Source organism: Scyliorhinus torazame, chromosome 5 (assembly GCF_047496885.1).
Source record: "Scyliorhinus torazame isolate Kashiwa2021f chromosome 5, sScyTor2.1, whole genome shotgun sequence".
Taxonomy (NCBI): domain Eukaryota; kingdom Metazoa; phylum Chordata; class Chondrichthyes; order Carcharhiniformes; family Scyliorhinidae; genus Scyliorhinus; species Scyliorhinus torazame.
In genome coordinates this window covers 225,095,519-225,109,668 of record NC_092711.1, presented here as the reverse complement: position 1 = coordinate 225,109,668, position 14,150 = coordinate 225,095,519, and the positions used below count along the sequence as shown (strand labels likewise).

The 14,150-nt window shown below is 46.3% G+C and overlaps 1 protein-coding gene, 1 long non-coding RNA gene and 1 pseudogene across 12 annotated transcripts in view; 1 reads left to right on the top strand and 2 right to left on the bottom strand.

The window, feature by feature from the left end:
• LOC140420974 (ETS-related transcription factor Elf-1-like) overlaps positions 1 to 14,150 on the bottom strand; it is a 371,469-nt gene that overhangs the window by 99,484 nt on the left and 257,835 nt on the right. The window lies entirely within an intron of this gene.
• Positions 1 to 14,150, top strand: part of LOC140420975 (uncharacterized) — a 55,372-nt gene that overhangs the window by 29,294 nt on the left and 11,928 nt on the right. The window contains exon 1 of one of the 5 annotated variants that reach the window (XR_011946647.1): positions 4,795 to 4,871. The exons of the other annotated variants lie outside the window; for them this stretch is intronic. This is a non-coding gene — a long non-coding RNA (uncharacterized lncRNA). Of the gene's footprint in view, positions 1 to 4,794; positions 4,872 to 14,150 lie in introns of those variants that run through there. 5 annotated transcript variants of the gene reach the window in all.
• On the bottom strand, positions 6,478 to 6,682 carry LOC140422836 (U2 spliceosomal RNA; annotated as a pseudogene).

Sequence of the window (14,150 nt, the reverse complement as noted above, 5' to 3'; positions counted from 1 at the left end):
CTGTAAATATATTTCTCTACTATATAAACATCAGTCAAAGCTAGGAAACCAATTTGTGCAAATTAACTCCTTAACCAAAACTCACTTACATCATCATCTTAGTGGGGACCATAAGATTTAGTGCACAAATCTTGTGTGTCAGTGAATGTTCACACCGTGCATTGTTGCCTGGGCAACTGTGGCATCCTTGACTCGGCAAACTCGAGAATAAACCAAATTACCCCACCCAGGCTCACAACACTGCAGTTATTTTCAGCATTACTTCCCTTCGAATGAACTTAAAACTTACTAATGCTATAAGCTAGATCAGCACCACCAAACGTTGCACCTCACAATAACAATGAATGATGCGGGAAGCACCTCATTATATTTAGCATACCAGCAGTAACTTGGACCACAAATGGTACTGCATCTGCACCGGCACTCAGATATCAGACTATTACCAAGATTAAAACCGAAAATACTGGAAAGACTCACCAAGTCTGGCAACATCTGTGGACAAAGAAACATGTTAGTGTTTCGAGTCTGTATGACTCTTCTTCAGAGCACCATACGAACTGCAAATGTTAGCTCTGCTGCGCTCTCCACAGATGCAGCCAGACCTGCTGAGTCTTTGCAGCATTTTCTGATTTTATTTCAGATTTCCAGCAACCACAGTATTTTGCTTTTATATTTTTTTTTAGATTATCCAATTAAGGGGCAATTTAGCGTGGCCAATTAACCTATGCACATCTTTTGAGTTGTGGGGGTGAAACCCACGCAAACACGGGAAGAATGTGCAAACTCCACACGGACAGTGACCCAGAGCCGGGATCGAACCTGGGACCTCGGCGCCGTGAGGCAGCAGCACTAACCACTGAGCCACCGTGCTGCCCATATTTTGCTTTTGTTACCAAACATTTTCTTGTTCATTTCGGCAAAACAGTCATTGGGTAAATAAAAGGTAGACAATTCGTTTAAGATTGCAGGCGGTAGGGCAGAACGGTGGCGCCGTGGTTAGTACTGGAACTGCGGTGCTGAGGACCCGGGTTCGAATCCCGGCCCTGGGTCACCGTCCGTGTGGAGTTTGCACATTCTCCCCGTGTCTGCGTGGGTTTCACCCCCACAACCCAAAAGATGTGCACGTTAGGTGGATTGGCCACGGTAAATTGCCCCTTAATTGGAAAAAAAAATTGGATACTCTAAATTTATATTTAAAAAATGATTGCTGGCGGAATTCCCCAATAACCCAGCTGCATGTTTCTCAGCGGCGCGCGCCATTTGCTTGCAGTGGGAGTCTCCATTCCTCTGCTCGTCAATGGGATTTCCCATTGAAGCCACCCCACGCCGCCGGGAAACCCCCTGACAGATGTGCACTGCTGGCGGGAAAAGAGAATCCCAAAAGCCAGAGAATTCCAGCCTACATTAGACTGATTTTGGAACATGTTTACCCTGATGTAAAATATTTCAATTGGTAGAAATAGTTGATGATACTACTTTGCCCTTGAATGGAATAATGGCAAATCTGCTGCCCTATTACTGACCATAGTGTGTTTTCAGAGTTCGTCATGGTGAAGATGAGATGCTGCTGATCATCGTGAAATGTTCGAGGTCAGAGCAGAGGTGGGAGTCCAAGGAAAATTCTGGGACCCCTCTCTGAACTGCTTTCAACGACCTGTATCAAAACGCACACCGGCATTTCCAGCACACATATCTGCTCCAAAGCTCTCAACCCACTGCCAATTTTTGGAAAGTTACGGTATGCTGCCAAATCATGTCCATTACAATGCAGGCCGGGTGCCAGGTTACAGGGAAAAGAAAAAACCTTACGGCCTTAACCCCACTGAGGATATCAGCATTATCTCTACAGCATTGAAACTCCACACTGAAAAAGGACATGGTCAATGGTCACACAGGAAGAACACGTGTTCCTGTCTGACATTTCTCCCTTTAAATCCAGGTTACATTGAGATCTTCAAAGGAAAGCTTTTCTTAAGATATTGTATGGTAATGATTTTCTACCCAATTGGGAGAAGAGCGAAAGGTGTCCAAAGCTCAGAGCCAAGGAAATCCCTGGGACCTGCTCCAGCCCCATCAGCTTTTACTTGGCCAGCGTCAGAGAGGAAACCCAGTTTGCGTGCAAATAGGGCTTCCACTGAACTTCTGCACAGGGAACCCTGGAGGAGTGCGAGCAGATTTCCTGTCACATGATGCTAACTTTATCAGACTTACAAGGTGGGGTGGGGCAGATTGCCAATCTTCATCCTTTCTAAACTAAATACAATAAAATACATCTGCAGTTAGAATCGGTAGAAAGCTCCAAGGTTCTCCCCACCCCCCCTTTGCATCACATCAGCATTCAAACCGTTTCTGTCCCATCTCGGGGAAATCTTTCTTCTCTATTAAGAATCCCACATAGATGCTGCTGCTGTTGGTTATACCGCAGCAACATTTGCCGGCATTTGCATACAAAGGAGACAGGCTTTCCATTATTTGAAATGAATTCTCAAATAACGCGCTGGAAACAAGCCAGGGTTTAGAGAACCCCAAAGTGTATCATGGAGTTCACCTGACCCACGACTTTTAATAGATTGTGGTTACGGGGAGCACATGGTCCACTCTACAGGTATGGTGCAAACAGAGCTTTACAGTACTTTTAATTTAAAACAATGTTTATTCTATGAACTCAAGTTAATCTTTTTAAAACATACAGTGAACATCTTAGCAACCATCAATTCAAATACAACCCCCAAAGAATACAACATTAAGTAATCCTTAATAACTTCCCAAACAACATCCAGAAGACAAAAGAAACACCTTTTAATAGACGCACATTAGGTTTACATTCATTATTGAGAACATTTATAATTCTGAAATCACCAAATGACCAAGAGATAGTCTTTTCATGGCAGAGAGAACAGCAGTACATCTGCTTTGTCTGGCTTCAGCTCCAACACTGAAATCGAAACTAAAACACACCTGCAGCAAACAGCCTAAAACGAAAGTAAAAAGCTGACAGACAGCCCAGCTCCATCCACACTCTGACATCACTGCAGTAATATGAGCAGCCAAACATTTCTTAAAGTGCCATTCTCATGACATAAGTCACTGCCCGTGGAGTAGCTTTATATTTGAAATCAATGGAACGGAGGGCTGTCCCCAGGATTGGCCTGGGGACTCAAGTAATTAAAAATCAGCCTTCAGAACATTGCTGTGTCAATGCTGGAGAAAGATCATAGGGATATTAAAAATATTTCTTCTCTTCATTCTCTTTGAACATTTCTCTTTAACAGGTTTTAAAATATTGAAAAAGGGGTGGGGGCGAGGGAAGGCTGCTTGGTGACAGTCATATATCATCCAAATGGAAAATTAGTCTTTTTGTTTTCCAATTGGTGGAGCATGGTGGTACATCACAGGGATGGATGTGATGGCTGACTAATGGTTAGAACATGGGGCTAGTCATGTGATGAAACCTCCAGGACTACACTTAAATCGCAGTTGGCAAGCCTAATAGAACGTAGGGGTGAATTTTCACTTTGCAGGTGACTCGTTGGTCTTGGGGCATGGTTTTCGCTTGGGGTATTTCAGTCAATGAGCATGCGAGAGGTCTCGGGTTCAAATCCCAGACGAGAGGGCAGCACGGTGGCGCAGTGGGTTAGCCCTGTTGCCTCACGGCGCCGAGGTCCCAGGTTCGATCCCGGCTCTGGGTCACTGTCCGTGTGGAGTTTGCACATTCTCCCCGTGTTTGCGTGGGTTTCGCTCCCACAATCCAAAGGTGTGCAGGCTAGGTAGATTGGCCATGCTAAATTGCCCCTTAATTGGAAAAAATGAATTGGGTACGCTAAATTTATAAGAAAAAAAAAATCCCAGACGAGCCTTGATTGCCAGGTCAGACATTATGACTTTACGGCAGCACGGTAGCACAGTGGTTAGCACTGTTTCTTCACCGCTCCAGAGTACCAGGTTCGATTCCCGGCTAGGGTCACTGACTGTGCGGAGTCTGCACGTTCTCCCCTTGTCTGCGTGGGTTTCCTCCGGGTGCTCCGGTTTCCTCCCACAGTACAAAGACGTGCAGGTTAGGTGGATTGGCCATGCTAAATTGCCCTTAGTGACCTAAAAATGTTAGGTGGGAATACTGAGTTACAGGGATAGGGTGGAGGTGTGGGCTTAAGTAGGGTGCTCTTTCCAAGGACCGGTGCAGTCTCGATGGGACGTATGACCTCCTTCTGCACTGTACATTCTGTAAACAGAAGCCAGGACTGTTTCCAGGTCACAAACCCAACCGTGGTCAGCAGGTTTGACTTGGCCGCCTCCTTAATGAACATGGGGACAGGTTTCCTGTCCATGAGGGCCAGGCTTCAGAGGAACAGCCAACTGCAAAAACTTGGTAAATAACTGCAGCTTCAAAAGAAGTTGCCCTCTCTCTTCCACTTCCTAAAACTTTAATTAAAAATGGGAAAAAAACAACCATTGTGACTCCAGTCCCAACCAGGCAGGCAGGGCCAGCAGGCCCATAGGGAACACTGGTATGATGGCTGAGACACTGGACTTCCTCGTGGGAGGTGATCTGCACCGTTGCATCTCAAAATGAAGGATGACTGGAAAATCTCAAGTTGATCTACTTAATTCCTGTTAACAAGGCTCTTAACAAGACCAATTGGCTGCCTGCATCATGGCCTATCCAAGTCCCATTGCCAGCAGCCTTGTAGTTTTCAGGCTCTATTCCATATGTCAGCGCGACCTGAAGATTCAGCTCACGAAATCGAGCAGGACGTAAATCGAACATCCAAGCAGGATCTGCCCTTTCTCTCTAGGTGGGGTCAGATGAACACCAGGCCTCTTTTTTTTTAATCCAGCATTAAATTGGCAGTCTTCCTGAAGGACAGCAGGAGGTAAGACCGGATGGAAGTTAAGAATGAGACAGCAGTGTCGTGCGGGGGGGGGGGGGGGGGAGCATGCTGGAGACTTGAGTCTAACTTCACATAAGAAAGCTGGAAACATTTTCCGTTTCCCAAGCAATAACATTTCTTGCCTTGTAATTAATTCCATTTGGGAGTAGGGGAGGACTGAGCGGCTAATAGTTGTTGCCATCCCACAAGCAGAGTGATAAATAAGGCAGCGACGACATCCTGGCTGTTCTGATAAAAATGCCTAGCTGATCTTTTTGCAATGGAATAATAATATACCCCAGTGCAGCAGAACTGTGTTCTTCCTTCCAAGAGTTTGGAAGGAAGAACACAAGTTTGGAGAGCCTTGTTCTTCAGCTGCCGCTTGGCTTTCTCAATCTCACAGCGAGCTGGGGTTGCACTGATATGGTGGCGAGTAACGTGTTGTGGAATGGTGTTGATGGCATTTGCATCAAAGGCTGTGTGTCTTGGTTGAGGATGTCCTTGAAGTGCTCTCTCCAGCTGTCATTGACCACCTCTGTGTCTTTGATGAACGCCTATCTTGTTTTTGGCTCTCAGCAGGGTGGGTCAATGGGTAGCCGGACCATAGATAGCTTTTATTGCACTGAAGAAGCCATGCACATCATGGTTGTTGGTGAGTTGCTGAGTCTCCTGCGCTCTTTTCATCCACCATCTGTTTTCCAGGTCACAAGTTCTTTTTTGCACCTCGGCCTCCAGTTGCATGTCGACTTGTTTCCACTCACTCGGGTTTTGGTAGAGCTGTCAGTTCACGAACGCGTTTCATTGTGGTCAAGGAGATGCTGGATCTCCTGATCGTTCTCGTCCAACCAATCTTGGTGTTTCCTGGTCGAGAGCCTAAGTATCTCCTCTCAGGTGTTCACTATGGTGGCTTTTAAGGCGGATCATTATCACTGTCCGAGCAAGGGACCGCAAAGACTTCCGCATCACCTGCGGCATGACCGGAGCTGACAACTACTGGACTGACCACCGACTAATCCGCTCTACCATTTCCATCCCTGAAACCCTGAACCAGCAGAGGCAGAAAAAACTCTGCTGCAGGAGACTCAATGTCGCTGGACTCAAAGACCCCGAGAAGGAAGAGCTACTCAGTTGGTGCCTCACAGCTAACCTGGTGACAACCAATAAGCCAGAGCTGCAAAATGTCCACAGCACCTGGTCTGCCTTAATAGTCAACACCTTTATCTGGGTGTAAAGGTGCACACGACTGCAAATCCACCCACTTACCCTTTCAGTTTTGTGGTAAAATGAGCAACACCTTTACCCACAAGGACATTCCTCCCCCCCCCCCCCCCCCCCAACACCCCCACCCCCCCACTCCCGAAGGCCAGACCAGCAGTGAGCAAATGGAAACTTCTAAATGTTTCTGGGGAAGAAAATGTTACATTTGTTGACTCGCTTCCAAAACAATTAAAAACTAATCATTTACGCCTTTAACGCTAGTTATCTTTTGGTTACCATGGTCTCAAAACACTTACGTCAACATTCTCTTGTCAGCTGGATAAAGGAATTTCATCCAGCATCATTGAAAATATCCAACAATTCAACCGGGTCTCGCTATTCTTTCTTTAAAAAATGTTTAATTGCTTTATCCGAGTTACAAAGCCAGGGTTCAGAGTGTGGACAGGGGTGAACCCCGAATCCAGCTCCTTGCCTGCTCCAAAAACCAATTCAAATTGAATCCAATTCACAGTCCCCACAAGAGAGACATACCAGATCTGAGCCAAAAGGCAGAGCAGATACTACACTTGATCTTAGCCAAAAGGCCAAGAAGCGATGGGGTCTCGCTATTCTAAACACGAACAATGATTTACAGGCATCCCAAGCAAATTAAAAGGAAACACATAAACATTGCTTTGCCTGTCCTTGCTTCTATAATCAAAGGGAAAGCTTTGGGACAATGCTTTTTGCCTGGAATTCTTGCCCCAATCTTATTGCTGAAGAGCCTGGGTGGATGTGCAGGTTAAGTGGATTGGCGATGCTACGTTTTCTGTATCTAAAAGGTCAGGTGTGGTTACTGGGTTATGGGAATAGGGTGGGGCATGAGCCTAGGTAGGGTGCTTAGACACAATAAGCCGAATGGCCTCCTTCTGCACTGTAGGGATTCTATGAATTCTATGATGGCCACCCTTCTCACCATTATCATGAAGGCAGTTCAACCAATTGTTGTGGTAACTTTGTACCGTTCAGAATTCCAGAGATGGTCAAAAGCTAGGCGCTATATAGGGAGGATTATGGAACTATAGAGCAGTAGGAAGAACTGAAGCATGTACGACATACATAGAAAAAACCCCAAAAGTAAAATTAATTACATGGAACAAAATACCAGAATCCCAAGGTGGTCATGTGTTCTTATTGGCAGGAATATTATGTTTGCTTCATGTAAAGAAGAGATTAACACTGATTAAAATTGTGGAAAGAACTGAGCAATTACAAGCACATTCCCATTAAGTAGCAGTGAAGTTTTTTTTTTAAATTTAGAGTACCCAATTCATTTTTCCAATTAAGGGGCAATTTAGCATGTTCAATCCACCTAGCCTGCATATCTTTTGGGTTGTGGGGGCGAAACCCACGCAAACACGGGGAGAATGTGCAAACTCCACAACGACAGTGACCCAGAGCCGGGATCGAACCTGGGACCTCGGCGCCGTGAGGCAGCAGGACTAACTCTTTGCGCCACCGTGCTGCCTAAGTAGCAGTGAAGTTGTGCAGTTAGAACGGATGAAGCTTGTCGTTCAGAATGTTACTGGTTTAACTGGAAGATGGTGACTGAGTTCCAGGGGCTAGGGGTGGCACAGTGGTTAGCACTTCTGCCTCACAGCGCCAGGGACCCGGGTTCGATTCCGACCTCGGGCGACTGTCTTGGAGGAGTTTGCACATTCTTCACATGTCTGTGTGGGTTTCCTCCGGGTGCTCTTGCTTCATCCCACAGTCCAAAGATGTGCAGGTTAGGTGGACAGGTTTGGTCGTGTTAAATTATCCCTAGGTGGAGTGACGGGGATAGAGTGGGGGATTGGACCTAGGTAGGGCGCTCTTTCAGAGGGTCAGTGCGGACTCGATGAACCGAATGCCCTCCTTTTGCATTGTAGGGATTGAAATGACCTTGCTCCTACCCTCACCCACCTGAGCTAATAAGACTCGACAGGAAAGTATGTTCTTTTAAAATAGTTTTCAAATATGTCCTCGCCTCCAATTTTATAATAATAATAATAATCTTTATTGTCACAAGTAGTCTTACATTAACACTGCAATGAAGTTACTGCGAAAAGCCCCTTGTCGCCACATTCCGGCACCTGTTCGGTTACACAGAGGGAGAATTCAGAACGTCCAATTCACCTAATAGCACATCTTTCAGGACTTGTGAGACGAAACCAGAGCACCCGGATAAAACGTTTAGCGTGACCAATCCACCTACGCTGCACATCTTTGGGTTGTGGGAGTGAAACACACGCAGACACGGGGAGAATGTGCAAACTCCACACAGGCAGTGACCCGGGGCCGAGATCGAACCCAGGTCCTCAGGGCTGTAGGCAGCAGTGCTAACCATTGGGCCACCGTGCCGCACCCATATAATGCCTTTTAACATGGCCTAAGGCTCCAAGCAGAATTTGATATCAAGCCACTTGAGGAGGTCAGACCAAGCACTTGGTTAAAGAGGCAGGTTATAAGGAACATCTTAAAAGGAGAAAGAGGGAGTGAGGCAGAGATTTAGGAAGGGAATTCCAGATCGGGATCCAGAAGCTGAAAGCACGGCGACCATTGGTGAAATTATTAAAATAGGAAATGCACAAGAGGCCAGAATTGGAGGAGTGCAGAGGTTGTAAGGCAGCAAGAGGTTAGAGAGATAAGGAGATGGTGATAATGTGATGGACAATGGGTGTGATGTAACGGGACAAGAGAGTCCCGTTTCGGGTATGTTTAGCGGAGTATTTAAACATTGCTACTTAATGGCACTTTGTCATGTTCTTTGGCCTCAGGGAGGAACGCCCCGCCGAGGCCACACATCAAGCTCTTAAGGGCAAGGCACCCCTGGGTCCTACCACTGGCAGGGGCAACCAGGCACCCTGGCACTGCCAGCCTGGCACCCTGTCAGTGCCCCTGCCAGCCTGGCAGTGTTAAGCTGTCTGGGTACCACCCTGCCCAGAGCCTGGATACTTGGGGGGTCTCCAATGGCCTGGGAGACCTCCTCCTCTTCCCCCCCCTTACCCTCACCCCCGATGCCATTACACCTTATCCATGTTCATTTTATGGGAGGCACGGTTACACAGTGGTTAGAACTGCTGCCTCACAGGGACCCAAGTTCAATTCCAGCCTTGGGCGACTGTGTAGAGTTTGCACGTTCTCCCTGTGTCTGCGTGGGTTTCCTCCGGGTGCTCCGGTTTCCTCCCACAGTCCAAAGATGTTCAGGTTAGGTGGCTTGATCATGCTAAATTGTCCCTTAGTGTCCAAACGGTTAGGTGGGGTTACTGGGTAACGGGGAGAGGGTGGAGATGGGGCGCTCTTTCAGAGGGTAGATGCAGACTTGATGGGCTGAATGTCCTCCTTCTGCACTGTAGAGATTCTCTATGTTCTATGTCTGGACCAGTTACAAATGGCGCCCTGGCGAGGTTTCCCAGGCATGCCTGTTAATCTCCAGGCCCCTGGAGAATACAGCGCAGACACACTTAAATTAATCTAATGGATCATTTAAGTATGTATGCCTGTATCTCACCCTGTGAAGGCAAGATCCTGATTACGACTTTTGCAAGATTCCGTTGAATCATGTGAGACATTGGGCGTCGCGAATCTCGCAAGAGATTTAACGGTCTTGTCGTGTCACCAGGTCGGGCGCGATGGGGCCATTAAATCGTGCTGGTGAATTGTGAACCAGACAGGATGACAACTGAATTTTCACAACATCTTTCAGATACAAAAGCAAAATAATGCCGTTGCTGGTCCTGGAAATCTGGCATATAAACCAAAAAATAAACTGAGAAAGAAACCACGCAGAAGGCAGCATCTGTGGAGGGAAGCAGAGTTAACGTTTCCGGTCGACGACCTTTCATTGAACTGAAGATGATCGAAATGGAAGCGTTTTTAAACCAGTGAAAGGGAGCATGTGAAAGGAACAAAGGAGAAGGACTGTGATGGGGCAGAGGCTAGGAGAGATTAAATAACAAAATATATGATGATGCAAAGATTTCATGCTAATTAGGGGAAAGTGGTAATTGTCACTGCACTAGAAACCCAAGGGTGAATGCTCATGTTCCAGGGACACAGGTTCAAATCCACCACCTTAACTAGTGGATTTAAATTCAATTAATAAAATTTGCAATTTAAAGCTGGTCTCAGTAATGGTGGCCACGAAACTGTTGTCATTTTATTGTAAAAACCCATCTGGTTCACTAATGTTCTTTCGGAAAGGAAATCTGCCATCCTCACCGTGTCTGGCCTACATGCGACTCCAGACCAATAGAAATGTCACTGATTCTTAACTGCCCTCTGAAATGGCCTAAGCAATTCACTCAGTTCAAGGGAAACTTGCATGGGCAATAAATGCTGGAAGAATAAAGACCATTAGCAGTTCCACCACCAAGACCTCCCCAGCACAGTAGAGCTAAATTAAGGGTGCCAGTACATGCAAATAAATAGGCCGAAGTTTCTGAAATAGATGCAGGTCTGATCCGCAGTGAGCCGGTTGAGAACAAAGGTGGTGATTCTACTTGAAGATCACCAGCTCTTAACAATATATTCACCATAGACAATGCTGTACGCACAACATTTCTCTTCATTTACACATCTTTGTCTCCATCCCATGACAGTACTACACATAAAACATTATCAACTGCTGCAGCTGGGTTACACAATTTGCCACTTTGGTGAACATTTTGAACATTACCAGAGAGGTTCACAGTCAATGATTGCAGTGTGCTATCTGGGGGATAGAGAGAATTCACAGCTCTTCCCATATACTTATGTTTTCATTCATTGCTTTGAATTGTTTCCAACTCAGCCATCATCAGTATCTGACCTGCAACTAATGGTATCATACCCATGAGTTGTTCACTTTTAAATACCCTATTCAGACATAACATTTTAAAATAGGAAATCAGTACACCTCCCATCCTACCCCAGGGTTTTTCCCCCACGCTAAACGGAACGAAAACCTAACATGCTCGCCATTACATTTTACTGACATCCCAGTGGCCTGAACATGTCCAACGTTATACTTGCTTCCTTCCCATTTTGTTATCTGAATCACACCATAAAACTTTCATTATGTCCCTCAGAAGATTTCTCACGGTCAAGGCATTCACCTCTTTTCTGTGTCATTAAAGCTGGACCTCTCCAGCACCCTGTATTGCTCCAGAGCCAGATAAGAGTGAGGCATTAAAATGGTGGGTTACAGGATCAATGCTTTAACGTAGTGGGATTAATGTCACTACAGCAATATATGTTAGCCGGCCGCATAAACCTGAGCAGTTCTTAAAAGGAAACAATTGGCTCAGCTCTGTGGTTTTCTTTGCTTCCAGAACCTTCCTCTGCTACTACTTCGAACAGTGAGAGCTCGTCAGGAGGGCCCAGAATTTCGTATTCATGGCATTTTCCTTTGAAAAGAGCCAGACCAAATTATATCAAAGCCCACAAGGTAAATCTACACCTTGTGACCTTGTGATAAGTGATTTACCTGGATGCTGACATGAAACAATTACAGGTCAGCTTTCTGCGAACCACTAGATTCCTATCAACACCAAAGAGGCTCTCTTCAGCAGGAACACTGCAAGGGTTAAATATGTCATTTGCACTTCAAAGGAGGTAGTCCACACTCAGCTGCGACATTAAAAGGCCTGGGGTTAATGAAACACAGTCTTTGACAAAGCCAGCAGCAAACAAAAAAAAACTATTCAAGGAAAGAGAAAGGTGAGCAAGGAAGCCCAGGAAATGAAGCAAAAACTCAGAGGAAAAGCAGATTGCAAACAGCCAGCAGGGGAGGGGCAGGTGAAACTGCTGACAGACTGTGATTGAGGTGTGTGTGCAGGTCAGAAGGAATAAAAGATGAACTAATGAGTGAGGAATGTCACACCTAGATTCAGCGCAGACATGGTTAAGGCGGAATTTCAGGTTTGACGACTTGAGTTACAAGAATACGGAATAGGACAAAGCGGGGCCCTTTGACTGCGACACACATGAATAACACACGAAACCGCGCATGCGAGGCCTTTCATCGTGAACAAATGTCGGTGCAAAGTGTCACTCCATAAAAGGAGATTGATGTCGGGTTTCAGGAGGTGGATCTAAGATATTACCCAACAGAGTGAATTCCACATTGCTGGGTGGGGAAGTACAGTGAATCAGAAACTGCACTCTTCTCAACTTGCTCAACCCATTGTTAGCTGCAAGAGTTTGCCACATTGTTTCTGGTGCAAGTAAACAGCCACCAGGGCTACCACTTTTTCCAGAAGGGTCGTGAAATCCACCTGACAGCTGGAATTTTGAGCACCTCAAGAGCCTCCGTACCACCTTGACAACTGGAAGCTGCCAAATAAAGCAACTCTAAGAATAATGGAGCATTCGGCAGCATTCAAAATTGTTAGCAAATATTCACTGCCCATTTCTGGCACACTATATATAGCCCCATCCACCACACATGGGTAAGAAGTTACTTTTGTTCTAAACCTCTGACAACACCACTCTAGGGCCGCCAACTTTGTAGAAGCACTGGGTTGCAATAATTGAGGGCAGCACGGTAGCATTGTGGATAGCAGAATTGCTTCACAGCTCCAAGGTCCCAGGTTCAATTCCGGCTTGGGTCACTGTCTGTGCGGAGTCTGCACATCCCGTGTGTGCGTGGGTTTCCTCCGGGTGCTCCGGTTTCCTCCCACAGTCCAAAGATGTGCAGGTTAGGTGGATTGGCCATGATAAATTGCCCTTAGTGTCCAAAATTGCCCTTAGTGTTGGGTAGGGTTACTGGGTTGGATGGGGTTACTGGGTTATGGGGATAGGGTGGAGGTGTGGACCTTGGGTAAAGGGTGCTCTTTCCAAGAGCCGGTGCAGACTCGATGGGCCGAATGGCCTCCTTCTTTTTCACTGTAAATTCTATGAATCTATTCTATGAAAACTGGTGACCAGGGAGGATCAACAATATGAACAAAGAACAAAGAAAAGTACAGCACAGGAACATTCTATTAAGGTGAGAGGGGAGAGATTCAGAAGGGCTCAGAGGGGCAATTTCTTCACTCAGAGGGTAGTGAGTGTCTGGAATGTGCTGCCAGAGGTAGTAGTAGAGGCGGGTACAATTGTGTCTTTTAAAAAGCATTTAGATAGTTACATGGGTAAGATGGGTATAGAGGGTTATGGGCCAAGTGCGGGCAACTGGGACTAGCTGAATGGTAAAAACTGGGCGGCATGGACTGGTTGGGCCGAAGGGCCTGTTTCCATGCTGTAAACTTCTATGATTCTAGGCTCTTCGGCCCTCCAAGCCTGCGCCAACCATGCTGCCCGTCTAAACTAAAAACTTCTACACTTCTGGGGTCCGTAAACCTCTAGTCCCATCTTATTCATGTATTTGTCAAGATAGGGCAGCATGGTGGCCGAGTGGTTAGCACAGCTGCCTCACGGCGCTGAGGTCCCAGGCTCGATCCCGGCTCTGGGTCACTGTCCGTGTGGAGTTTGCACATTCTCCCAGTGTCTGCGTGGGTTTCGCCCCCACAACCCAAAAATGTGCAGAGTAGGTGGATTGGTCACGCTAAATTGCCCCTTAATTGGAAGAAATAATTGGGTAATCTAAATTTATAAAATAAAAAAAAGTATTTGTCAAGATATCGTCCCCGCTTCTACCACCTTCTCCAACAGCGAGTTCGAGACACCCACTACCCTCGGTGTAAAAAGCTTGCCCTTTGCACATTAAATGTATGCCCCCTAGTAATTGACCCCTCTACCCTGGGAAAAAGTCCCTGACTATCCATTCTGTCTATGCCCCTCATAATTTTTTAGACATCTATCAAGTCACCCCTCAACCTCCTTCGTTCCAGTGAGAACAAACCAAGTTTATTCAACCTCTCCTCATAGCCAATTCCGTCCATACCGGGCAACATCCTGGTAAATCTCTTCTGCACCCTCTATAAAGGGACCTTGTCAAAGGCCTTTCTGAAGTCCATATAGACAACATCCACTGCCCTACCTGCATCAATCATCTTTGTGACCTGCTCGAAAAACTCTATCAAGTTAGTGAGACACGACCTCCCCTTCACAAAACCGTGCTGCCTC